Source organism: Polypterus senegalus, chromosome 13 (genome assembly GCF_016835505.1).
Source record: "Polypterus senegalus isolate Bchr_013 chromosome 13, ASM1683550v1, whole genome shotgun sequence".
NCBI lineage: Eukaryota > Metazoa > Chordata > Cladistia > Polypteriformes > Polypteridae > Polypterus > Polypterus senegalus.
The window spans coordinates 115,573,703-115,601,055 of NC_053166.1; the positions used below are offsets into that span (position 1 = coordinate 115,573,703).

The 27,353-nt window shown below is 40.1% G+C and overlaps 1 protein-coding gene across 3 annotated transcripts in view; it reads left to right on the forward strand.

Annotated features, from left to right (window-relative positions):
- Positions 1–23,148: 23,148 nt before the first annotated feature.
- rnf44 (ring finger protein 44) overlaps positions 23,149–27,353 on the forward strand; it is a 170,706-nt gene continuing 166,501 nt past the window's right edge. For 2 of the 3 annotated variants that reach the window (XM_039776484.1, XM_039776482.1), the window contains exon 1: positions 23,149–23,422. The gene's annotated coding sequence lies outside the window, so the exon portion shown is untranslated. The remainder of the gene's footprint in view (positions 23,423–27,353) is intronic. The other variant, XM_039776485.1, reaches the window with a different exon arrangement.

The following is a 27,353-nucleotide window of genomic DNA, read 5'->3' on the forward strand; positions in this document are numbered from 1 at the left end:
TGTTATAAATTTTAGGGTAAATATGCCTTGAATCTACTTAATCCTCAATGATGATAATTCCACAGAATTTAAATGCCCTTTTCTGGTAATTAAGATGGACTGTACAGTTTATTAATTCAGTAGGCTTGTGGTGGGAAAAGTAAAAACAGATAGCACTTAGTCATTAAATATTCCATGCCAGGGGCCTTATGTATAAATGGTGCATATGCACAAAAATGTTGTGTATGCCCATTTCAACTCTCACTATGAAACAGATGTATAACAACTAACCTTGGCCATGTACATTTTCACAGCAGCCGTACACCTTGCGTAAGCACTTTTCTGCTACATTTTGCAAATAAGTAGCACCTAGCATAAAAGCATTGCTACTGCTTCTGCGTTGTTTCCCTTTCTTTATTATATTTACATCCATGACACAGGCATTATCAAATACACAGAAATTAATTGCAGATCATTTACAAATTGTATTCACTTGATTGTATTCATTCTATAACAATATAATGGAGCTATTCAAACTATCATGGCTGCTTCAGCGTTGTTAGACGACATTGCAAATGGAAGAATTAGAAGAGAGTGCGTATTTCTAGATAATGATGACTGGCTTCTAAGTCGATTTGAATTTCCAAATTTCTCTTGGAGCTCTGTGCTTAACTGGCGCTGGCTTTACAAAGGCAGACTTTGAGGTACAGTATTGTGCTCTACCTGCTCCTTTGCAAGTTCTGTCCACTCTCAGGTTTTTAGCTACATGAGCTTCTCAACGTGAACTTGCTGACTGATCAGGTATTTCACAAACATCACTGAGTTGCACCATGCCAAATGTATGAGAGGGTACTACCCGTCTGTCATCCAGATATAGAAGACTTTGTTACATTGTGGTTAAACTGGGAAACATCAAAGTACAATTCACAGCAATGTCCTGTTTTCCAAATGTAATATTCAGCTGCACACATTGCTATTGAAACATCACTGGGCAAATTACATCAGCCAAGGATGAATCTCCAAAAGAATGAGCTGGCATTACATCATGTATAGCAGGAGAGCCTATGAAAATGGCAGCTCTGCACAGTCGAAGATGCTTTTTCCAACTAGTGCAGCAAAAGGATAGTGAGTCACCTCAAAGAGCCATGTAAAGAGCTGATAATTTGTCCATTGTGGCACTTGGTGCCAATGCTACACTATAAAGGTGACTCAAGAGAATTCATTTTCCTATGTAAATAGAAAGTAATTCCACTCTATTAATGTGCTACTCTATAGTCCACAGAAAGTGTTGCATTGTACAAGCATATAGCATGCTGCATAATGTGGCACACAATCATAAATTAACCATTTCCTAGTGTTGGTCCTCCTGTCTTCTCTCAGTTAAACCTGTGAAGACAATTAGAGAATTAGAGCGATGCTAGAAATCTTAAGAGATAGGTGTTGTGAGACATGAAACATTGTTTTTTTTATGGATATTAGAAGTGTCTATGATCATCATGGGATGACAAGTTGATTTGATTTTGAAGCCAGTCATCCCTCCATTAAAGGGAAACTAAAACAAGTTGTCTGGTTGTTTCATGCACCAGCTAGAGAAGACAATTTAGCAACTGACCTTTGGCTAGAAACTTTCTGGGCAGAGGAGACCAGCTGCCATGATATTTTGCCCTTATCTGGACATCTCTCCTTCATTCATGCTTCCGAGTTCTGCTTGTCAGGTTGATCCTGGTTGTGTTATCAGTAGATAAATGATGATAGCAGGTCTCATGGTTGAAAGTGTTTTGTGATCATAGGTAAAAACCATGGTTTTACAATGGTTTTACTGATTTTACAAACAAAACAACATGGTTATATACTGTACATGTAAATGTATCTGCAGGGAACAACACGCAATATGCTGCCAGTCTCTAGTGCCGTCATGATGTTCAACTGATGCCTGAGCAGCTATAGATCTTCCTGAGATCTTTCTGTCTTTAGATACAAAAGAAAATCTTCCATCATGTCAAATGAGATCACTTGTTCATCACATTATATAAATCTGAGTTTGAACTTAATACATGTCCATGTATTAAATTTATAATGCAGCCTAAAAACTTAATTTCACACAAATAATATAACTTCTTATTTCTTCTTATAACATTAAAACAAAAAAGGGTGTTCCTTATCACTGTTTTAATTCCACGTCACCATGAAACCTCCAAGTATCTACTTGTGCAAACAATGAAAGATTGGTTTTGAGGGCAGCTTCTGTAAAATTTTAATATCCTCTTGGGGCCAAATAAAGCATAATCTAATTGAATTCTATCTTATCAACAAATCCTTCTTTAAAAAGTGAATGTAATCATTACTTTCTTCATTAGCAACACAAAGACAAAAAGAAATTATTCTTTAGAGACCTAAAGTAGATGGGAACATGACAGTGCCTTGCCTTTCGGTTAATGGGCTGTGAATACATACACTATGAAACCACTGATAGAATCAGTTAAGAATGAAATTTTACCAGCTGTTAGTCATGAAAAAGAAATTCTGTTGTAATTCATCCTTGTTTACTTTGCTCTGTACACCAATTATCTTTACAAACTGCCAAAAACCTGGTGATTTAAAACACATCTGGAATGTAAAACCAATGCAAACGTTATTTGAAGACTGTGATGATACTATAAATTGCACCTTTACAGAGAATTATATATACTGTATGGATTAGTGGAGAGGTTTAATCAAACTCTCAAACAAATGCTGCGTAAGGTGGTCAGCGAGGATGGAAGGAACTGGGATCAGCTCCTCCCCCTCGTCCTTTTTGCCTATCGGGAAGTCCCACAAGCTTCCACGGGGTTCTCCACTTTTGAATTACTGTATGGACGACAACCTCGGGGCATATTAGATATTTTAAAAGAAGGATGAGAAGAAGAGGCTCTTCCATCTACAAACATATTGGAGTATATCGCGCAGTTACCCGATAGATTTGGAAAGATTCGGCCTCTCCTTAAAAGTCACATGGAAGAGGCTCAAGCAGCACAGGCCCGTTATTACAACCGCGGCACCTCTCTTTGGGAGTTCCACCCGGGAGATCAGGTCATGGTCCTAGTGCCTACCTCCCATTCTAAGTTGCTTGCCCATTGGCAAGGCCCCTACGGAGTTAAGGAGAGGAAAGGGACTGATCGACTATTTGGTGAGTCAACCCAATCGTCGGCCGAAGGAGCGGGTTTATCATGTGAACCTGCTGAAACTGTGGAAGGACAGGGACCCCGATCCCTCCTCCGGCCAGCCCCGCTCACTCTTCACTCACACACACAACCTTAACTTCGGTACGGACTTAAGTCCCAGACAACGGCAGGAGCTGGAAGCAGGGATGAAATGTCAAAACCAGCGACATGACTATTACCTGTAATCCCTTACCTGTATCACTGTCTGTACTGTAACGTGCATATTCAACCCCAGGGACTTCTATGGTGATCTGACTTGACTGTCTTTTACTTTCAGTCAATAACTTCAACCCAGTTTACATCCAAGACAGGGCTTTACAAGAATGTCCTCTGGTGTCTTTAAGAGACCGCAGCTAGACAAGAATAAAAAATACAGCTTCTCGGTTATGCTAATAGACATAAGACAAAGAGACACTGGCTTTAAGATTTCAACTAAAGTTATATTTATTTGCATGAAAACTAATATCCTCAAATTTAAGTAATAACAAAGAATTATACAATCTTGTTGGGCCAAGTCTTCATTCTTTCCCAGATGACAATTCTCGGATGGCATCTTTTCTTTAGCTGAATATTATATCTATATGCTTAATCAATAAAATGAAAGGAAAAAGATTTCTTGCTGGAGGGAAACTTCAGAAGACTCAATTGATGTGTCAGTTTTAGCTAAGAGAAAGGTACTTTTCAAAGTGTCCATTTTTCCAGAGCTGACCTCTTTGGAAAAGTGTCAGAAAAGCAGCAACTGAACAGAGAAAATGGCCCCAGTTTTGCAACAAGACAGCAACTAAGCTAAGTGAACTCTGTTTGAAAATAGTCTAACAAAAGGCAATCTCCCTCCCTTCCTTCTTACCCTAAAAGAGTACACACACCTAGCAGGGAGGGCAGTTTCTCAAAACACAGAAAATGGTACTAAATCTTTATCATATTCTTAAGGTTATATTCTCACAGGAAGTAAAAACTACTCAAAGCTGCACAAAAACACACTTTACAAACATTGTAAGGTGCTGCTTCACTTTCTAAATATGTAAGATAATTTGAATTCAGCTTTGCCCTTCAAATTTACATAGTTCCATAAGACTGAAGCCTATTAACTGAAATCTGCCAGTTAGAAAGGGTAAAGCATCTTCCAAAAACTTTAAACATATGTGCCAAAGTGCAACCTGATCTTTCATTTTCCCAGTTGTGGGTGGAGGTTAGCACCCTTATCCACCTCATTTTTACCAGAAAAATGAATGTCTCTTTTTATTTTCTTTTGATATTTCGTGTTCACAATAGATTTCATCTTTTTCTCAATGAAGGCAACACAGTGCAAGCCAGTGATTAACTAGGAATAGTCAAGTATTATTTTCTCCATTAAAGGTTGCCACAATATTTTAAATAGTTTAGCGAGTTCAGGGTAATGCTCCAAAGGTTGCTGCAGATTGCCCATGTAATACAAAGGGTATTGGCACTTGTGTACCTCCACTTCAAGTACTGCATTCTATATACATTCACATCTGCAGACTTTAAAGAGGGACTATATAAAACTGATGAAAAACATGAAAATAAACACTGAGCGTGAAAGAACAGTATAAACAAATGAAAATCATAAACATCTAATAATGATAATAATAGATACTCAAATTTTGCATTGTTCAATTAAATAGAATATAATTTCCTGTAAAACTGAGTTTTGTAATGACCATCAACAAAAACCCAGATCACTAGGAAAAATGGAAAAAAGCAGGAATTGACCTAATGCAGAAATGTTTTACACATGGATAATTGTGTATAGCATGTTAAAGATTAAGTGACCTGAAATAATATTATTAGTACTTGATTGTTTGACTGATGTCTTTATCCGAGGTGTTTTACAACATATGAGATACGTATGAGATTGGTTGCATTTTTTTTGTTTTTCTAGTTGGAGTACATCAGGTAAAGTGACATGCTTACAGTCACACAGTATTAGTAGTGGGATCTGAGCCTACAACCTTAGGGTTTGAAGTTCTAAGTCCAAAGCCTTAACTACTACAACACTCTGCCTGGCAATAATATAAACCCTTGGTTTAAAAAAAAACATAAATAAAGAAAAGCACTAGGTCAGTTACATAATACTTCTGATACTATGAACTACAACTAAGATCCATTGTCTTACAAAATTTCCCAGGAGAAGCTGGGTAACACAGCTAGTTTTACATAAATTGCAAAAAGTAAGTGTCATGTGCTGAAGTACTTTAACAAAAGCTTGAACTTAAAAAAGCACCTAATAGTGAGCACTTCAGTGAATATCCCAGTTAATGTAGTTGCATGACCTTCATTAACAACAATTCAGAAAACTGAAAGGGAAATTAATATATTTTTTAGAAAGACAAAATCCTAAATTATCAAGAAGAAAAGAAAAACCGCACAAAAAGAAACAACAAAATTAGACACTCTAACAAGGGCATAATTGGAATTGATTAAACAAAGACAAATCTCTAAGATTGTTTTCTCAAGAAGAAAAATCAGTACACAGAAATAATTTGAAAATAAGAAAAAATTATCAGAGCAATTGTAAATAAAACTATATAATAAACTTTGCTAGCAAAAAGAACATAAAGTTCTTAATTTTCAGAAATCAAGCCATCTCTAAAGACTAGACTGAAACCTTAATTAACAGTTTGGAATGCAAATTAGAACTCTAAAACTAAAGCTTTGATCATAAATATACGTAATTTCAGTAATTAAAATTTAAGCTCTACCATTCATGAAAATGAAGACCATAAGCCTAACTTCTGGAAAACAAGAAAATGCAACAAATACTTACAAAACCTTAAACTATAAAACTATGAAAAAAACAAGAAATCCCCTTAAAATCTTGAGGAAACACAAATACAGTAGGTGCATGAACCATGAGACAAACCACTACTTTTTTATTCTCTTGTTCCCCCACTATTATATATCTGCCTTCTAATCAATAGTTATTAGGAAATTGGTGGGCCATTTACATTAACATAATTTGAGTCAAAGAATGAACTATCATAATGGGTGGAGCCCAGGGTGGAATTTTTGAAAAGACCAATGTAGGGGCACCATTGGGAAAGGCCAGGCAAAAAATTAATAAAAAATGCCAGTAAAGTACCTCGGAATTTATGTGACTAACCTAAAAGGTGTATTTGTTAATACATTACACATGGTTTTGTTCTAGATCATTGCGTAGAGTGAGTTAACCTATACTGCTGCATATTTCAGAATGAAGATTGAAGGACATATTGGTGAATAATAAGGGGTGGGTCCTGGGGGAACTCCCTAATTAACCCTATAAACCTACTGAAAGTCAACATTTTAGGGCATTAGTGAGAGCACATTTTAAAAGTACACTACTGTGTTATAAATCATTATTTTTTTTTTTGTAAGAAAATATTGTAGCAGCCAGCAGACAGCTCTTCCTGGGCTGGGCAGGGTCAGATGGTTAATTGGCAGGAGATGCCAAGATCAGAGCTACGTTGTATTATTTTGCAATTGTTCCCTGACCTTTAAAAATAACCAAGGCCAAGGCATCATTTTGAGTGAAACACTTTGAGTGGGTGTAATATTTTTTAATTTGGACACATTTGTAAGAACTTTAAAAAATATATAGGGTTTGCTGCAGCATGATTTTGTTTGTGATTTTTGTGCATTTTGTTTGGTCTGGATGCCAAGCTAGGCAATGTCAACCAGAGGTATGTGGCAGATGCCATCTTCCTGGTTGTCTACCTTTGTGGATACAACAAAGTAAAGCTAGCTGTCTAGATCTCCTATTTTGAATAATTTTTGCATCTTGCCTAGGGGTCTATGTAATCTATGTAAACTTTTGCCTCAACTGGATATTTTTTATCCCCAAGGAATGCATTGTTTCATTTATTCTGGAAATATATCATGGTTTTGATTTCTGATTTTGCCTGTTTTTATTGCTGCCATTTTAACAAAACTAATGGTGATTCACATTGCAAGGATAATCTCAGAGTGGACATGTCCTCAGAGGTTGTGGCCCTGACAATTACAATGAGACTGGATAAAAGGACTTTGAAGGGTATACTTCCTCATCTGACTACTTGGATTCCAAAACTCTTCAAACCTTTCATAATATTTTCTTTGTTTTTTTTCCCCTGGTTTTTGTACTCTCTGCCGTCGTTTTGACTTTGATTTTATCTTGTGATGTTTGCTTTGGTTAATAATAGTTGTTCTCAAGGTTCTGACTCTCACTACATTTTTTTTTACTACATTCTTTTCTTCCAGTCACCCCCTGAAATCCTGTGTCTGTCGGGATTAGCACTAGCATTTTCAGTAGTGTTTCAGTCTGATTTTTGGCAACAAAATCTTTTGTTAATTGACTACAATTTATGTTTTACTTTATGTTTCTGGTTATGTGAAACTATTTTGGTACCGACTCCACCTCTGCATTCTTTGAATGATGATTATTATGATTTTGATGTCATGTTTTGGGCTTATTTATTGTATCGTCTTCCATGTATTAATCATTGTTGTTAATAAAACATTATCTGATTCCTGATTTCATTCTTATTTAAATTCCACTGCTGCCCATCCATCCATCCAAACATTCTCTTCTGCTTATCCAAGATCGGGTCGCGGGGGCAGCAGCTTGAGCAGAGAGGCCCAGACTTCCCTCTTCCCCGGCCACTTCTTCCAGCTCTTCTGGGAGAATCCCAAGGTGTTCCAAGGCCAGCCAGGAGACATATTCCCTCCAGCGTCTCCTGGGTCTTCCCCGGGGCCTTCTCCCGGTTGGACGTGCCCGGAAAACCTCACCAGGGAGGCGTCCAGGAGGCATCCTGATCAGATGCCCAAGCCACCTCATCTGACTCCTCTTGATGCGGAGGAGTAGCGGCTCTACTCTGAGCCCCTCCTGGATGACTGAGCTTCTCACCCTATCTTTAAGGGAAAGCCCAGGCACCCTGCGGAGGAAACTCGTTTCAGCCGCTTATATTCGCGATCTCATTCTTTCAGTCACTACCCATAGCTCATGACCATAGGTGAGGGTAGGAACGTAGATCGACTGGTAAATTGAGAGCTTTGCCTTACGGCTCAGCTCTTTTTTCACCACAACAGACCGATGCCTGTTGATCTCACAGTTCATTCTTCCCTCACTCGTGAACAAGACCCCGAGATACTTGAACTCCTCCACTTGGGGCAGGATCTCTCCCCCAACCCTAAGAGGGCACTCCACCCTTTTCCAGCTGAGGACAACAACAACAACAACAACATTTATTTATATAGCACATTTTCATACAAACAGTAGCTCAAAGTGCTTTACATATTAAAGAATAGAAAAATGAAAGACACAATTATAAAACAAAATAAATCAACATTAATTAACATCGAATAAGAGTAAGATTCAATGGCCAGGGGGGATAGAAAAAACAAAAAAACTCCAGACGGCTGGAGAAAAAATAAAATCTGTAGGGATTCCAGACCATGAGACCGCCCAGTCCCCTCTGGGCATTCTACCTATGGTGTCGGATTTGGAGGTGCTGATTCTCATCACAGCCACTTCACACTAAGCTGCGAACCGATCCAGAGAGAGCTGAAGATCACGGCCTGATGAAGCAAACAGGACAACATCATCTGCAAAAAGCAGTGACCCAATCCTGAGTCCACCAAACCGGACCCCTTCAACACCCTGGCTGCGCCTAGAAATTCTGTCCATAAAAGTTATGAACAGAATCGGTGACAAAGGGCAGTCCTGGAGAGTCCAACTCTCACTAGAAACAGGCTTGACTTACTGCTGGCAATGCGGACCAAGCTCTGACACCAGTTGTGCAGGGACCGAACAGCTCTTATCAGGGGGTCCAGTACCCCATACTCCCAGAGCACCCCCCACAGGATTCCCCGAGGGACACAGTCGAACGCCTTTTCCAACTCCACAAAACACATGTAGACTGGTTGGGCAAACTCCCATGCACCCTCCAGGACTCTGCTAAGGGTGTAGAGCTGGTCCACTGTTCCGACCAGGGCCGAAAACCACACTGTTCCTCCTGAATCTGAGGTTCGACTATCCGACGGACCCTCCTCTCCAGAACCCCCGAATAGACTTTTCCAGGGAGGCTGAGGAGTGTGATCCCTCTATAGTTGGAACACACCCTCCGGTCCCCCTTTTTAAAGAGGGGACCACCACCCCGTCTGCCAATCCAGAGGCACTGTCCCCGATGTCCATGCGATGTTGCAGAGACGTGTCAACCAAGACAGTCCTACAACATCCAGAGCCTTAGGAACTCGGGCTATCTCATCCACCCCGGGCCCTGCCACCAAGGAGTTTTTGACCACCTCGGTGACTTCAGTCCCAGAGATGGGAGAGCCCACCTCAGAGTCCCCAGGCTCTGCTTTCTCATTGGAAGGCATGTTAGTGGGATTGAGGAGATCTTTGAAGTACTCCACCCACCGACCTACAACATCCCGAGTCGACAGTGTTGACACTGCACTGCTTCCCCCTCCTGAGACGCGGGACGGTGGAACAGAATCTCCTCGAAGCCGTCCGAAAGTCGTTCTCCATGGCCTCCCCAAACTCCTCCCATGCCCGAGTTTTGCCTCAGCAACAACGAAGCCGCATTCTGCTTGGCCTGCGGTACCTATCAGCTGCCTCCAGAGACCCACAGGACAAAAAGTCCTATAGGACTCCTTCTTCAGCTTGGCGGCATCCATCACCGCTGGTGTCCACCAACGGGTTCGGGGATTGCCGCCACGACAGGCACCGACCACCTTACGGCCACAGCTCCGGTCAGCCGCCTCAACAATAGAGGCATGGAACATGGCCCATTCGGACTCAATGTCCCCCACTTCCCTCGGGATATGGTAAAAGTTCTGCCGGACGGTGGGAGTTGAAGCTACTTCTGACAGGGGACTCTGCCAGCCGTTCCCAGCAGACCCTCACAACACGTTTGGGCCTACCAGGTCTGACCGGCATCTTCCCCCACCATCGAAGCCAACTCACCACCAGGTGGTGATCAGTTGACAGCTCCGCCCCTCTCTTCACCCGAGTGTCCAAGACATATGGCGCAAGTCCGATGACACGACCACAAAGCTGATCGTCGAACTGAGGCCTAGGGTGTCCTGGTGCCAAGTGCACATATGAACACCCCTATGCTTGAACATGGTGTTCATTATGGACAATCCGTGATGAGCACAGAAGTCCAATAACAAAAACACTGCTCGAGTTCAGATCGGGGGGGGCCATTCCTCCCAATCATGCCCTTCCAGGTCTCATTGTCATTGCCCATCGGAGCATTGAAGTCTCCCAGCAGAAGCGAGGGAGTCCCCAGAAGGTATGCCCTCTAGCACCCCTCCAGAGACTCCAAAAAGGGTGGATACTCCAAACTGCTGTTCGGCGCCTACGCACAAACAACAGTCAGGACCCTTCCCCACCCGAAGGTGGAGGGAGGCCACCCTCTCGTCCACCGGGGTAAACCCCAATGCACAGGCTCCAAGTCAGAGGGCAATAAGTATGCCCACACCTGCTCAGCGCCTCTTACCGGGGGCAACTCCAGAGTGGTAGAGTCTAGCCCCTCTCAAGGAGATTGGTTCCAGAGTCCAAGCTGTGCGTCAGGTGAGTCCGACTATATCTAGCCGGAACCTCTCGACCTTGCGCACTAGCTCAGGCTCCTTCCCCTTCAGAGAGGTGACATTCCACGTCCCAAGAGCCAGTTTCTGTAGCCGAGGATCAGACCGCCAAGGTCCCCACCTTCGGCCACCACCCAACTCACACTGCACCCAACCTCCTTGGCCCCTCCATAGGTGGTGAGCCAATGGGAAGGAGGACCCACGTTACCTCTTCGGGCTGTGCCCGGCCAAGCCCCATGGGTACATGCCTGGCCACCAGGTGCTCAACATCGAGCCCCACCTCCAGGCCTGGCTCCAGAGGGGGACCCTGGTAACCCGCGTCGGCGCAAGGGATAACATCGTCCAAAGTTTTCTCTCATCATTGGAGGTTTGTTGAACCGCTCTTTGTCTCATCCCGCACCTAGGACCAGTTTGCCTTGGGTGGCCCTACCAGGGGCATAAAGTCCCGGACAACATAGCTCCTAGGATCATTGGGACATGCAAACCCCTCAAGGATTTTGGGCCGCTGCTGCCCAGTCAGCCCAAAAGCTTCTCCAACAAGGAAGTGGAACTCATCATCTGACGAACCTCAGGATGATTCAAAAAAGAGGGCAAAGAATTTCCCAGAAAATAAATAAGGTGTTATTGCTTGCCCTGGGTCCTCATTTAGAAAACTTTGTTTGGATTCAGGCATGAAAATACAGTATGTGTATGTTAAAAAAAAGCAGGAAAATGTATATGGCAAAAAAAAAAAAAATCACAATCACCTTGTAAATATGTGTATGTGAGCATGCCTCGAATGCTACCGTGAAACATCCATATGTAACGCATACTGATCAACCTCATACATATGCAATCACAATGCCACAGAATTTCATTGGCTGGTAGAGCAGCCTCTCCCTCCTGACACATCAAGACTCTGCCACTTTCGTTCAAAAATATCTGGTTGTGCTCCACAACTGAGTGCTCAAGATCATGAGCAGCATTATAGTGCCACTCATATGCACTTTGGAGGTCCAAGGAAAGTGTAAGGCATAATTGACTGTGAGGATAGCTGCTATCATCTGGCACATGTAATGATATGATTATTCTTACATTGAATATTGTAGACCATATGAAACACTAAGGGCTCATAAGAATAATCTTCCCACCACAATTTTCTCTGAAATCCTTTCAGTACCTGAAAAAAAGACTACACTAGCAGAATATAATATTCAGCCATAATGCATGGATGAAAGCATGATGTCAACAGGAAGGTTTTACTTTTCTCAGCCCCTGGAATGCCTTTTACCATGAACATTTATTTTACAGATGAGATGGACAATTACAAAAGAAAAGGACAAACATTCTAGGAGCAATAATTTTCAGGTAAATGTGAAGACATTTAAACTAGACTATGTGGTTGGAATATCTGAGGAACATGCAAAAAAAAAGTCAACTGAACCTAAAGAAAACCCAACTGAAAATACAAAATCATTTAAAAAGTTTACTACTTAATGTGAAAAGAATTAAAAATAAAATGAATGAATGGCAACAGTATTGATGTGGGACTATGACAGTGTGGGAATTACAGAGTCTTGGCAAAATGAGAGTGATTGAAAGGAATATAATATTAGTGGCTACACATGATTCAAGAGAGACAGACGTGGATGGAAAAGAGAGGGTGTGGCATTGTATGTGAAAAATAATTTTCAGGCCCACATCTTCAAGATGGAAGAAGGAGACACATCAGAATCACTGTGAATTAAGTTAGTGAGGAATAAAGAAAAAGGTCTGGTTATTGGAGTTTGCTACAGGCTGCCAAATTGTGATATTTTAGAAAATAACATTATTTAACCAAATAAGGCATATGTGCAATAGGGAATACGTAATGGTCATAGGTGATTTTAACTTTCTGAACTTTGATTGGGAAGCCCCTAACAGGAATACAAAAGAGGAAACAATGCAGATGGCAAATGACTGTTTTTTTACTCAGTTTGTCTCAAGCTCAACACGTGGTGATGCCATTCTAGATCTTATCTTTTCAAACAATAAAGACAGAGTAACAAGAACAGAAGTTACTGATATTTTAAGCAACAGTGATCACAACATGGCAAAAGTTGAGATAATCTTTGAAAACACACAAATGTACACCAAATCAAAAACTTATAGCTTGAGGAAAACAGTCTTTATGGGGACGAGGAAGTTTCCACAGAACATCAAATGAGAAAACAAAAACTCTGCAAATGACGGTGTCACTTTAGAGATCTTCTGATCCAGGCTCAAAATAAGTTTATTCTTAAAAGCAATAAAACAAAAAGACTAAAGAATTGGTCAAAATGGATAAATAGGAGTATTATTAAAAAATTAAAACTGAAAAGACCACTGTATAAGAACATTTTTAAAACAGACAGATAATTCTGATGTAGAAGAATAGCAGAAACTACAGCAAGAGATCAAATAAAAACATTCAAAATGTCAAAACAGAAACTGAAATAAAAAATGCTGGAGAAGCCAAAACAAACAACAAGCAATTTCCTCCGTATTACTCCAGTAAAAAGATGATAAAAGAGAATTTAAGAAACCTTAGAGGAATAAATGGTGAAATCATTGAACATGAGAAGGAAATAGCAAATGAACTGAACAAATATTTTACTCAAATATTTATAAAGGGAAAAACAAGTTTGATGCCTCATGAAGAAGTACTGTAAAAACAAACTCTGAGTTCATAGATTTTAAAATAGAACAGTCAGATGTGCTTCAAGCCCTCAATAAACTAATAAAACCCCTGAACCTGATGGGGTTGTTCCAATTGTATTGAAAGAAATTAAAGATGTCATCTATAAGTTCTTATTAGGTATATTTCAACAGTCACTTCCGAAAGGAGAAGTACCTGAGGACTGGAAAGTTGCAAATGTGACTCCAATCTTCATTAAAAGACAAAATGGATCATAGTAATTACAGACCAATTAATCTTACTTCTGTGCCATGCAAAATAATGGAAACTATAATAGACAATAAATTGGAAAAATACCTAAATGAAAATAATATTCTAAATAACATGCAACGTGGCTTTATAAAAGGTAGATCCTGCCAAACCAAACTTTTTAGATTTTTTTGAAGAGGCAACAGGAATAGTTGACAAAAACAATTTGATATAGTCCCACACCAAATATTAATTCTGAAATTAGAAGCTGGAATCAGAGGTAACCTGCAAAATCTGAAATCTAGTTGATTAACCAGCAGGAGAAAAAAGGTGCAGATAAGAGGAGAATGCTCCACATGGAGCAAGTTCATCAGTGGAGTCCATTAGGGGTCTGTCCTTGGAACATTACTTTTCTGATTTATATTAGTGGTATTGATTCTGGTATAGCTAATAGACTTATCAAATTTCAAGATGAAAATAAAACTGGAGGAATGGCAGACACTGAGGAGGCAGCAACACGAAATTTAAAATGATCTGGACAACCTTCAGAACTGGATGAACACCTGGAAAATACAGTTTAATATAGAAATGTGCAAAGTGCTACACATAGGCAAAAGGCACATCAATTATAAATACAAGATGGGAGACACTGTCAAATAGGAAGCAACCTCTGAAAAGGATTGAGGGGTATATGTTGACACAACATTTTTATCAACTAAGTAATGCACAGAAGCAAATAAAAAGGCAAATAAAATGTTAGGCCATATCATAAAAAAACTTCAAGTCAAGCGACGTTATGCTGAAACTATATGATGCACTTGTAAGACAGCATCTGGAGTATTATGTGTGGTTCTGTTCATCATGGTACAAGAAAGACATAGCAGCACTTGAAACTGTGCTGAGGAGAGTAGCCAGGTGCATCCCAGGACTTAAGGTCATGTTCTCCGACAGACTCAGAGAATTTAACCTGCTTAGTCTCAAGAAGAGGAGACTGCATGGGGACCTAATCCAGGTATTTAAAAATTTCAAAGTCATTAATAAAGTAGATTCAGTAACATTCTTTTGGCTTAAGGGTGAATCATGTACTTGAGTACATCAGGGAACTTGAGGAGAAGTGCATTTAAAACTGATGCTAGGAAGTATTTCTTCATGAAAACAGTTGTGGGACTCTGGAACAAACTACTGATACATGTAGTTGAAGCAGAAAACTTGACAACCTTTAAGAAAATTCTAGATGAGAAAGGACAGCTTAGCTATTAACTAAACAAATGGGCTTGATGGACTGAATGGTCTCCTCTTGTTTGTCATAGTTCTTAGGTTTTTATGTTCTAACACTCAACAGTCAAAATAAAACTAAATTTGAAACTTGAAACAAAATCCGACTACCAGGGAAATTTGCTGAGGGATAATGTGCATTGTGAATGCTGGTATATTCTGTGCACCACCAAGGCATGTACAGCCACCCTAACCACGACACAAACAGGCAGGACACAAATTGCCACACAGCATACCTTTATTTACAGGTGAGGAAGCACTTTCTTCGCTCCCCACAAGAGAACAATGTTCACAAGTTCACAAGACAAAAACACAGTCCTTTTTCTTCTTCCCTTTCTCCTCTCCTCTCCTCTCCTCTCCTCTCCTCTCTTGGCAAGTTTTGTCTACTTCCTCCCAACTCTGGCTCTTTGAATGGAGTGTGGCGGCTCCTTTATTCAGCTCCTGGGAATGCTCCAGGTGGCTCATCAGCGTTACCTGGAATCATTCCCAGGTGTGGTTGAAGTCCACTGTAAGTCTCTACAGCTCCCACTGCTGGCCTCCATAGAACCAAACTGGGCTGTACCAAATTTCAACTCCCAGAGTGCCCTGTGGGCATCTGTGGTGCCACAGCTGCCCAGGAGGGCTGCCCTTTAGCATCCCAGGGGAGATAATCCTCCCATCCAGCTGGCACCCTGGCCTGGTAATGGCTAAGGCCGCCCATCACAATTAATAGAGCAATTCCTGTTATGTCATCAGTGTGATCATCAAAGTCATGTGACTGGCAAAAAGTTCTTGTGTAAATAAAAAAATTTAAGATATTAATGAAAAACTATTTTTTTTAATTTTAAGCAGAACGTGACAAAAATACCAGAAATTGATATCTCACATTTCAAAAACCCATAATATGCAGAAAAATATGTATAAAAGGTTCTTTAATACTACATTCTGTGTGATGCTAGTCAGTAATGTTATGTGACATGTCTTTTGTTTACAGTGTGTTTATCCATGCACAATGTGATTTATTTACTTACAGTATTCATGTTCTAAATTACTGCATTCTTTGTAGCTAATTTATTGAATATTCTATAGTATCAGCATAAGATTTCAGTACTTGGATAACACTGGAGGACTAATAGGATATGTTGTTCACTGTGGGGTATTTTGAACATAAGTCACACATACAGTAGAGGTGCATAGTTTGATCTAATTCCTGCATCCTAAGAGCCCAACCTTAGATGAAATTCATTACAAACTTATAGAGATATCTGATCCAACAGTTCTGTCATAGTAAAACAATTGTAAATTGTTAAGGTACTTTGCAAGGGATCTGTTGGACCATTTCCCTCACAGCATTGACCTTGCACCAAGCGTCTTCCAAGCCATTAGTTTGTTGAAAGTGTACTATGTTGTAAGTGATTTAAAATGATAGTAATAAACATAATACTGTAACATCTTGGCTTAAGCAACATGAGAGTGAGTTGTTCTGGGCTTACAGTGCATCCGGAAAGTATTCACAGCGCTTCACTTTTTCCACATTTTGTTATGTTACAGCCCTATTCCAAAATGGATTAAATTCATTTTTTCCCTCAGAATTCTACACACAACACACCATAATGACAATGTGAAAAAAATTTACTTGAGGTTTTTGCAAATTTATTAAAAATAAAAAAAAACTGAGAAATCACATGTACATAAGTATTCACAGCCTTTGCTCAATACTTTGTCGATGCACCTTTGGCAGCAATTACAGCCTCAAGTCTTTTTGAATATGATGCCACAAGCTTGCACACCTATCCTTGGCCAGTTTTGACCATTCCTCTTTGCAGCACCTCTCAAGCTCCATCAGGTTGGATAGGAAGTGTCGGTGCACAGCCATTTTAAGATCTCTCCAGAGATGTTCAATCAGATTCAAGTCTGGGCTCTGGCTGGGCCACTCAAGGACATTCACAGAGTTGTCCTGAAGCCACTCCTTTGATATCTTGGCTGTGTGCTTAGGGTCGTTGTCCTGCTGAAAGATGAACCGTCACCCCAGTCTAAGGTCAAGAGCGCTCTGGAGCAGGTTTTCATCCAGGATGTCTCTGTACATTGCTGCAGTCATCTTTCCCTTTATCCTGACTAGTCTCCCAGTTCCTACCGCTGAAAAACATCCCCACAGCATGATGCTGCCACCACCATGCTTCACTGTAGGGATGGTATTGGCCTGGTGATGAGCGGTGCCTGGTTTCTTCCAAATGTGATGCCTGGCATTCACACCAAAGAGTTCAATCTTTGTCTCATCAGACCAGAGAATTTTGTTTCTCACGGTCTGAGAGTTCTTCAGGTGCCTTTTGGTAAACTCCAGGCGGGCTGCCATGTGCCTTTTACTAAGGAGTGGCTTCCGTCTGGCCACTCTACCATACAGACCTGATTGGTGGATTGCTGCGGAGATGGTTGTCCTTCTGGAAGGTTCTCCTCTTTCCAGAGAGGACCTCGGGAGCTCTGACAGAGTGATCATCGGGTTCTTGGTCACCTCCCTGACTAAGGCCCTTCTCCCCTGATTGCTCAGTTTAGATGCCCAGCCAGCTCTGGAAAGAGTCCTGGTGGCTTTGAACTTCTTCCACTTATGGATGATGGAGGCCACTATGCTCATTGGGTCCTTTAAAGCAGCAGAAATTCTTCTGTAACCTTCCCCAGATTTGTGCCTCGAGACAATCCTGTCTCGGAGGTTTACAGACAATTCCTTTGACTTCATGCTTGGTTTGTGCTCTGACATGAACTGTCAACTGTGGGACCTTATATAGACAGGTGTGTGCCTTTCCAAATCATGTCCAATCAACTGAATTTACCACAGGTGAACTCCAATTAAGCTGCAGAAACATCTCAAGGATGATCAGGGGAAACAGGATGAACCTGAGCTCAATTTTGAGCTTCATGGCAAAGGGTGTAAATACTTATGTACATGTGCTTTCTCAATTTTTTTATTTTTAATAAATTTGCAAAAACCTCAAGTAAACTTTTTTCACGTTGTCATTATGGGGTGTTGTGTGTAGAATTCTGAGGATAAAATGAATTTAATCCATTTTGGAATAGGGCTGTAACATAACAAAATGTGGAAAAAGTGATGCGCTGTGAATACTTTCCGGATGCACTGCAGATGGACACTTTAGTATTATGGTGGAACAATTGTATGGACCAGTTTGTTTAATTACTTCGAAAACAAAATCTTTGTTTGTAATGTACAAACATTTGATTATATGTAGAAGCATACAACATCATATTACATTACATGTTTAACTAGGTATCAATTTGTATTTGTGTGGCCTCTATAAGAAATTGTTTGGACACACGGGCACTTATATCACATTTGTGATGGACAGGTGTACCTCTAGGTGCTTTCCCCTACCCTGTATTCCACTGTTAAATATGCAAGTTTAGAAAACAATAAAACCTGGGAAAATCTAATAAGTTAAAAACAAAGATGACATGGGAACAGTAGCTATAACAGAAAACAAGAATTCTTGATTAGTCGGTGGGCACATTGAAAACATGCCACTCGTGAGTTGAAACAATTATCCTAAAGTACTAGTTCCTGTGATCATAGTTTTGCTTGTTTTTCAGTGTTATATTTAATTAATTCTGATTTGAAAATGTGGGAAATTGCACTTGATATTTCACCATGCAAGTGTTAAAATCACCCACATCCCACATGGAAGCATTTCGGTTTCTCCTTCTGTGACATTTTTCCTCCTGTCTTTTTTACATATCCATTCCTCTTGTACAGGCATGCCAATCCTGACCTTATATGACATTTAAGTGATGTTACTTTATTCAAATTGCAAAGAACATACAGTATACTGTACATACTTCTTACCTAATTATATTCAGAATTCATTTGCCTTCACAAAAAGATACAATCAAATTAAATTTATATGCAATTTTAATGAATATGAACGTCCATGAGTTAGTCATTCAGGAGTAAAGATTTGAAAATATTTACAAACATTTGTGAGCAGTATGGTAGGGAACAAATTAGTGATACTGCTTAATCACAGATCCAGCATTTTAAGATTGATTTCAACACTCAAGTGTTGCCTGGATGGAGTTCCCATGCTTTCCCTATATCTGCATGGGTATTCTTCCAGGTACTCCAGTTTTCTTCCCACATCTCTAAAGACAGACCAGTTAGGTTGATTGGAAACTATAAATTGGCCTTGTATGGGTGAGCAGAACCTGTCATGGACTGTTCAGTGCCTTTTACCTAATGCTGCTAGTTTCCCCATGAGCCTGAATTGGATTAAGTGGGTTTGGGAAAGTTATGTGCAAAGGTTTGATAAATAAGGATCTAAATGGCAATCAAAACAAAGGTTAGTGAAGGACACAATATGGAAATGAATTAAACTTGTTTTCTGCTTCACATTGTTCTTCAGCTTTGGCTCATCATTCTAAATTTGATCTGTCCTTGCTGGTTTTATTGCAGTAGATGTGTACTAAGTTTACTCACGTTTTTGCTCCACCCCAAAATTTAATTTCAGGATGAAGAGCCAGCAATTCATTTTTGCCAGCAGACACTCCTGTACTACTGCATTAATTTTGTTGCCCTTAATATACTATTATGCAAAATTCAGTGAAGAAATGTAAAGCTCACTTTCTCAAACTATCAAAACCTACAAAAAAATACATTTGACTTTTAGATGCAGAAATGTATATTTAATTTTCCAAGGTTCTTGGAGAGAACTTGGAAATAGCTAATGAACATAAATATCAATGAACCCATATTGATAATAATCTTAATTGATGGTAGGATAGATGGAGTGATGAAATACTAACACTGAAAAGTTTCACTCTGAATGCAGCCAAAGCTTATTTCTCCTCCACAAACTCAAATTGTTCCAAGCAGACAGAGACATCATGTCATCTTTTTATTGTGGTGAGATCCTATCTGTTATATTAAGCTCCATTGCCTGGTCAAGTGGCTTGACTAATCAGAATCTGAAGAAGCTCCAGAAGGTTACAAGACAGGCAGCCAGATTTATTGGAACTGGTGTGAATGGTCCGGTAGGTGTCTGCTAGGGGTGACGCTGAAAACAATGATAATATTCACCCTTTACATGTAACATTTACCATCAGTGATTTAGGAAGATTTGTTGTCTTAAAAACAATGGCCATGGGATGTTTTTTCTTCCTAGTGCCATATTGTTTTCACAAATGATTATTGCTAGCAAAATAAGAGTATAAAATGGGGGTAGTATATGATTCATATGTACAGGCAACAGATCTAGGCAACTGTTTTTAAACTAAGCCACACCAATTCAGGATTGTGCAGGGGCCAGGAGGAAGGGGAGTCCTATGGGCAAAAGCCTATTCTAACAATACTGTGTGCAAGACAGAATCTAACCTTGAATAGTGCTGGAGGTCTGCCTATTGCAGTATCCACTCTTACACACAAAGGGCCAAGTTTAAATCTTCAGTTAACTTAACACACATCTTTGGAATATGGGATGCTGGGAGAAATCAAAATATAATTCACCTGGAAGCTTGTTTTTTAGTGTTTTATTCTGAAATGCTCAGTATACATGCAATCAAAACACTGCTTTCACATTTTCTTATGTAAACATGATTAAGTAAACACTAAATTTTATTTTAATGTTAATTGTAATGTAAAGTATCTTGTGATCTAAGGAATTACATAAAATGTTCAACTCACTAGTTAATGTTGGTAGGTGCTGTTGCAGTTAGCACGGCTGCCTCATAATTTGTGAAGACTGGGTTCAGACCCCAGTCCAGTCACTGCTTGTGCAGATCATGAATGTTCTGTCCGTATCTCTGAGTATGTGAGTGTGTACGCGTTTTCCTCAGGGAATGCTGGATTTCCTTCCAAAGATTCAGTTTTAGCTTAAGTGGAGACTCTAAATTTGCCTATTGTTGTTGTGTAGCATGTGTGGTACAACTGAGTAATGCCCCCTCCATTGTTGCTTCCAGCCTTATGTCATGGGGTGGGCTCCGCAGCTGCAAACAGAAACTTTCAATCAGCAGTCTCTGTAAAATGATGGATAGACACATAATGATTAGTTCTTAAAAAGCAAACAATTTTTAACCAGCCAACACTGGCACAAACTACGAGGTTTCATACTTGTCAGCTAAAAATAATTTGTGTTTTGATAGTGTAGCTAGCCATTTTATATAATCTTAAACATTATACACCACCAGTCAAAGTTTGGACACACCCAGAAATGTTCATGTTTCTAATAGAAATGTATACTTTTTAAAATCAAGATACCATTAAAATTGATTTTAAATATATAACCAAGAGATTACTAGTGTTTCAAACAGTTGTTACTGTTTGAAATGACAAATTTTTTATTTATTATTGAGATATGACTGCAAAGCCCCATATCATTCCTTCAGTGTCCTAATGGTAAACAGAGAAACAGATAAAAGACAATTTCGGGATGCTGGCCTTACAGAGGCAGAGTTTCAAAGAAAAAGCCATGTCTGAAGGTGGCAAAAAGAAGAGATTAAAATGGGCAAATGTACACAGAAACAGGACAATAGATGACTGTAAATGCAAATGATGGTCAGCATCCTGGAATCATCTTTCGACTGTTGCAGATAACACTGGTATTTGGGTGTATTTAAGGAAGAAGCCAACTGAGGACATGTACGTTGTTTGTTTCTTAAACTATGGACTCTCAAGTGCTTATCCACTTATTCAATTGTGCATCTGGGTATTCCCCTTATTTGTCTATCCTGGTTAGATCCAGTTTGCCCTCTTCTCTCAAGACAGTAAAAGATACCTTTGCATGAAATCTCAATTTCCTTGGCAGTCCTTCACAAGGATCAGCTTTCAACCATTTTCGGCTATAAAAAGACAATAGAATAACATGTTGTTGAAAAGGATGTTTCATTTTGGCAATTTTTGAACCCAGAATTTAACTCAGGAGTGCCAGTGCTGTGCAACCAAAGTAAACAGCATAACTGGTTTCAGTGGTGTTAATGTAATTAGGAAGATTTCTCTAATAGCCAATTAGCATTTATGTCTGACAAATTAAGGATTAATTTAAGGTATGGCTTCTGAAAATTGGGCTTTGCAGTCATATGTGAATAATAAATTAGACATTTCAAGTAGTAATAGCCATTAGAAACAATAATGATGTCTTGGCTATACTTTTACTGTCAAAATCTGGGTGTGTCCAAAATGCGGAGAGTGATTCCAATATACTACTGTATATAACTCTATTCTAAAGGGTTATTAAAGTGAAAAAAAAGAAACATCTAGAGCTTCCCTCGTAGAAAAATCTAGAAACGTCCACATATGACACCGCCCCATTTGACTTTTGTTACAATAAAAGAACCCGTAATTTTAAAACACTAGCCAGCTAGCATCACGCTGTCTTCTCCCATGCAGCAGCCTCGCATCTCGACCGACTTCAAGTAAAGAAGTGACGCGCTTTGAAGTAGGCGCCCAGTCCTTTCTGCTGGATTTCAGAGCGCGCGAGTTGTCGATATGCGCACGCGCGGAAAGGAGTGTGCAAATGCATTACGTAATGCGCCGTATGTCCTGTACTGGGGACAAGGATAGGTGCTGGGGGTCATTTAGTCAGTGACATTTAACTTTTCAGCGATCTGCCAGGTTTGGATGCATAAAGCAACCATTCACTGATAACGCCACTCCTATCAAGTGTTATCATCCGAGTCACGATTCTCTTCCTCTCGTCTATACATTCTAAAATCCAGCAGTTTGTACTGCCGGGCACTGACTTGGGCCACGTTCGACAGTGTTTGTGAAACTGCATTACACTCAGCGTGATGATATCAGCAGTATCGACTGCCGCACCGCTTCTGTTCAAAGAATGCCTCAGCGTTATGTACGCGAACTGCAAACGAGCTTAGTGCCTGAGACTTGCACGTACACGCTAAAAAACAAAAAAGAGGGTCAATTCTCGTTGCTGCCATCCCCCGTCTTCCAATTACATAAGCATTCTGGCAAAAAAGGCAGCATTAATCGACGACGAAAAAAACACACGGTATCACGCCCATACTTTAACATGTGAAATTATATTTCTGATGCGTTTTCACACGAGAATACTGACCTCTCCCACATTTACTGGACATTTTGATGTTCTCAAAAAATGACATTGGGAGGTTAAGGGGTAGCTGCCAATTTACTTCGGTAATTACGGTAAACGCTCAACAATACTGCGAGCCAGATCTGTCAACCCAGTAATTTGAAAGGGGTGAATTGCGGCAAGGACACTGTGCGGCGAGACCTCGGAACAGCTCAGGTTTCACACACTGGAAGAAATGCACTAATTTTGAGGAAGTCAGATATAAATTAATAGCTTAAATATGGTCGACCCTTAAAGTAAAAAGCGTGTAGCAGTGCGGTATGCAGGCTTTGCACCTTTTGTTTTCGGGCAAAGTGGTGAAATCCGCGGAATGTACCATTTTGCAGGAACAGCTCAAGATCTCAACAATGCACTAACAATATGAAAGAGAGGTGGGAAGGGATTATAATGAGAGCGATGATGGAATAAAATGATTGCAGACTAACAAGCAGGTAAGTACCCCATGCATCTGCCTAGCTGATTTTTCTGAATTTTTCAGCCTGTGGGGTGGGGACTCGGCTGTGTGGTTTCGAAATACAATTTTTCTACCTTCTCAATTTCCTTGCTCAGTTTCTGCTCTTTCTGGCTCTACTGTGCCAGCTGCGAGCCCCTCCTTGTTTTCCGTGTTGCAATGTTTACATCCCGCATCTATTACACTGCGGTCGAGCATTGCAGCGCTTAGGACGTATGGACTGGAGCCGAAGCCTGTGCGCGTCTGCTAGTTCCGAGAAAATGAGTCCCTGCAGTGTTGCGGCGTTTTTTTTAACCTTGCATCGGTACAGGTAGAGAGGCCTGCGCAGACATCTCCATATTAAAAAGAAGAAGAACCCTTTGAGAAAGTTGCGAAGTTATTTGCTTAAATTGTCAAAACACAGTTGGCAACGCTGGGACTAAAGTGATTTCAGTTTCCCAATAGGTCCTTGCAACGGGCGACCTTGGTGAGGTGGGGTGCCGGTGCCCGCCCCCTCCCCTGTGAAAATGTGTTTCTTTTGCGGGAATATTGCTCAAGTTTGTGAAAGGTGGAGCGGAGGCATTAAGTACTCTCAGCTTCTCAGATGAGCGAATCACACTAAGTTCAAAAGGTTTTCTAATTACACCTGCTATACACGTTTTCCGAGCGATTTATTTCAGTCATAGAGGATGGCTGTGCCCGTAGATCTTATGTAACCGAGCGTCAGCCGCGATGCAGTAATAATCATCTCAACTCACATGTGCCAAGCCTCCGGTAGCCGGTGCGGCGGCATGTTTTTCATAAAGCCTTGTACCGGTTTCCAAAAATTGAACGAAGGCATAATGCATAAACACCTGTGTGGAAATGACTTGGATTGTCTTGCTCGAAGTCGATTTGCGTGCTTCGGAGCGACAGTTAACGGACCCAATTCCAGGTTCTTCTGTGTTTTAATGTTTAACTCCTGGAGATCAGTGCCAGTAGTACATACAAGTATCAGGTGCTCACGTTGAAAGGCAAATGTTATCTGTGCCATTCATTGCGTTATTTGCTTATTGTTTTTTTTTTCTATAAATAAACCTCCTTGCATATACCCCATTTGTTGGCATGTTTTTTTGAATTGCTTCGGTTTTAGGTGATCATTTAATTGGGTTTTCTAGACCACGTAAGTTAACTGGGTCGTTTCTTACTTTGGCCATGCTTGCTTACTTAATTTGCCATATATATTTAACATAAGGATATATAGTTTCCACGCGGCGAGTGTTGTTTTTTTAAAAAAAAAAAAGTATATGTATAGTACATTTGCCTTGCTTTTGAATGGTAATCCATACCAAGAAGATATGGTGAAAAATGACCGTATTTATCGGTACTGTCGTCTAAATGAGCGGTACAGTAAAGGATGCTACATTAAGATTGGTTCACCATACCATTTATGAAAGTTGTATATATTAGTCTTATTTTGCCAGTCTTCAGGTTTAGTGTGCTCCTTTTTCTATTCCGCGTACACCACAGTTCTCACAGTCAACGGTGAGCGACCACTGCGACGTGATGAACCACAGCCAAGTGCAAATAATTGAACCAGTTAACTGTTAACGGCGCGAAACTGCAGTCTTACCGTCGGTACAAAGAAGAGCGTAGAATCCGACCCGATTAAGGGCACGGGTGGTCGCGATGTCCTTCAGTACCCCGAAAAGCATGACATGCACTTTTGCCTCTGATACACGGTGTCTTTCTTTTACGTGCTGAACGTCATCAGTGTGTTTGTAGAGTATTATGATTTCATTAGTGTGTTCCTGAGTGGAATTTTATTTAGGTTTGTACTCTGGTACAGTGACTGGTGATTCCAATTTGAAGCCTTGTTAGGTTTCTTATTCTTGAAACATCCTATATTAGTTTTGTTAAATAAGTTCCTGAGTAACTGGCATAAACATCAAGAAATTCCAACAGTGCTACTCTTCAGTACCGAGCCATGGCTCCTGAATTGCACCTTCTGGTGCAGATACTCTCAAATCAGTGGCTGCTCTTATTTGCTCTTGGATGGAAGCTTTAGTTTTTAAAGTCAAGAAGTTTTGGGTTTTTTAAAGGTTGGCATTTACTTCACTTGAGGCAGACAGTTATAGTTGTAAAGCACAAATTGATTTTTGTTCAGTTAACTTTTTTTGTGTTCAGATCACAAATGACAAGTGCTAAAATATCTGAAATTCATTTTTACTTGTTTTTCTTGGCATACAAAAAGCAGATCATTCTTGACCACATTCATGCATGAAACATATTCTACACATATTACTATAAGGAACATTTTAGGTTGTTAAGAGAGTCTTGACATGTCTGTTAAACCAGCATGGGCATTGAGTCCACATTACAGATAAAGGTAGCAGATTGCTAACCTATATAGATATGGATATATTTTCATCTTCAAACTCAAAAAAGAATGTGTGCCAGAGTGAAATTGATAGTGGGTTTTGTAAAGAGGGGTGTGGTAGCTGAAACCTGTTTCTTTTTATTTTTCTACCTGTTGTCATTTGTTTCTTTTACTCTTTCCATGTTTTGTTGTAACCTGTTTGTTGAGGTTAGGGTCACAGGGAGCTAAAACCAATCCCAGCACCACTGGGCCCAGGCTAACAAATTCTGGATCTGATGCCTGTGCATCACAGCATACACTCATACTGGACCAAATTATTAACTTGACATACACTGACTGTGTCAATTTCCTGCAATAACTGCATTAATTCCAAAATCTGTCACCTGTCTGATTGTAATTCCATATCTGCATAATATGTGACTGGTTATTGCATAAAGGCAGTCATATTCTTTATGTACATATATATTTTGGGAGCTATACACTACTTGTGCTGGTCAGTTACATTTTGCCATGTATATACAGTCATACTTGCATACATTGTTAAACTTGCTTAATTCATTTCAGGGTCTCAGGGGACTGAGCTTATCTTGGCAGCAGGTGCCAGCCATTGTACAGGGCCACAGTCCATCAGAAGACTGTTGAATGAAAGATGATCAGATGTGCCCACTTAAGAGGAAAACAAAAATGTTAATGCATTAAAAGGGTGACTTTAGTCTCCATAGAGCAGCTGCCCCTGAAGAAAAGAGTATGCTACACCTCCTTGAAGAATTTTTGTTTTTTTCATTAGATGCCTGTGTAAGAGGAGCAAACCTATCTACAAATTCACAACTTTTCTCTTTGTGTACAAGGAGGTAGCTTACTATTCTCAACTTTTCAGTCAGTCTTCATGCTGCTGTGAGCAGTGTAAAGTTTGCAGACCTGTACACTTTAGAGTTACTATTCAATTGTAACTGTCTCAGTTCAGTTCACAAGACATATTACCTAAAACACTCAACTTAAGTGCTGACACAAAGTTCACCACTGCAGTCCTGTGATTGCATCTTTATAATAAGTAAACACTTGCTGTGTTCTTCTCAGGGCATGCTGTGTTAGGGATATGTTGGTCTGGAATGCACAGTTTAAACAAGATCTTGGGCATGGTATGCATGTAGATCTTCATCTTATGGCACTGTTACACTTCATGACTTTTGTAGTATTTTCAGTTGTGGCCTTCATTTACATAATCTTAGCATTTTGGGGCAGTCTTGGTGTAACTTCAGTCATGTACTAGTCTTAAATTGTATTTGTGTATGTGTGAGTGCTGTCAACCAATGAGTGTCCATTTGAAAGTACAATGCATATGTTGTGGCCATGAGAGACAAAGGAAAGTGTGTATTTTGGGCCGTGCATACAGCAGAGAGTCTTATGTGTTCAATGTTTTATGTTTGTCATATCACACCAGGATGGATAAAGGAAAATAATAGGCTAAGACTGCAGCTGAAATTTCCATACCTGGAAAACATTTATACAGTTACTGATACTGTCGGGCAGTGAGTCAGTTGGCTGTTAAAATTGTTGTAAACTGACAGTGCTT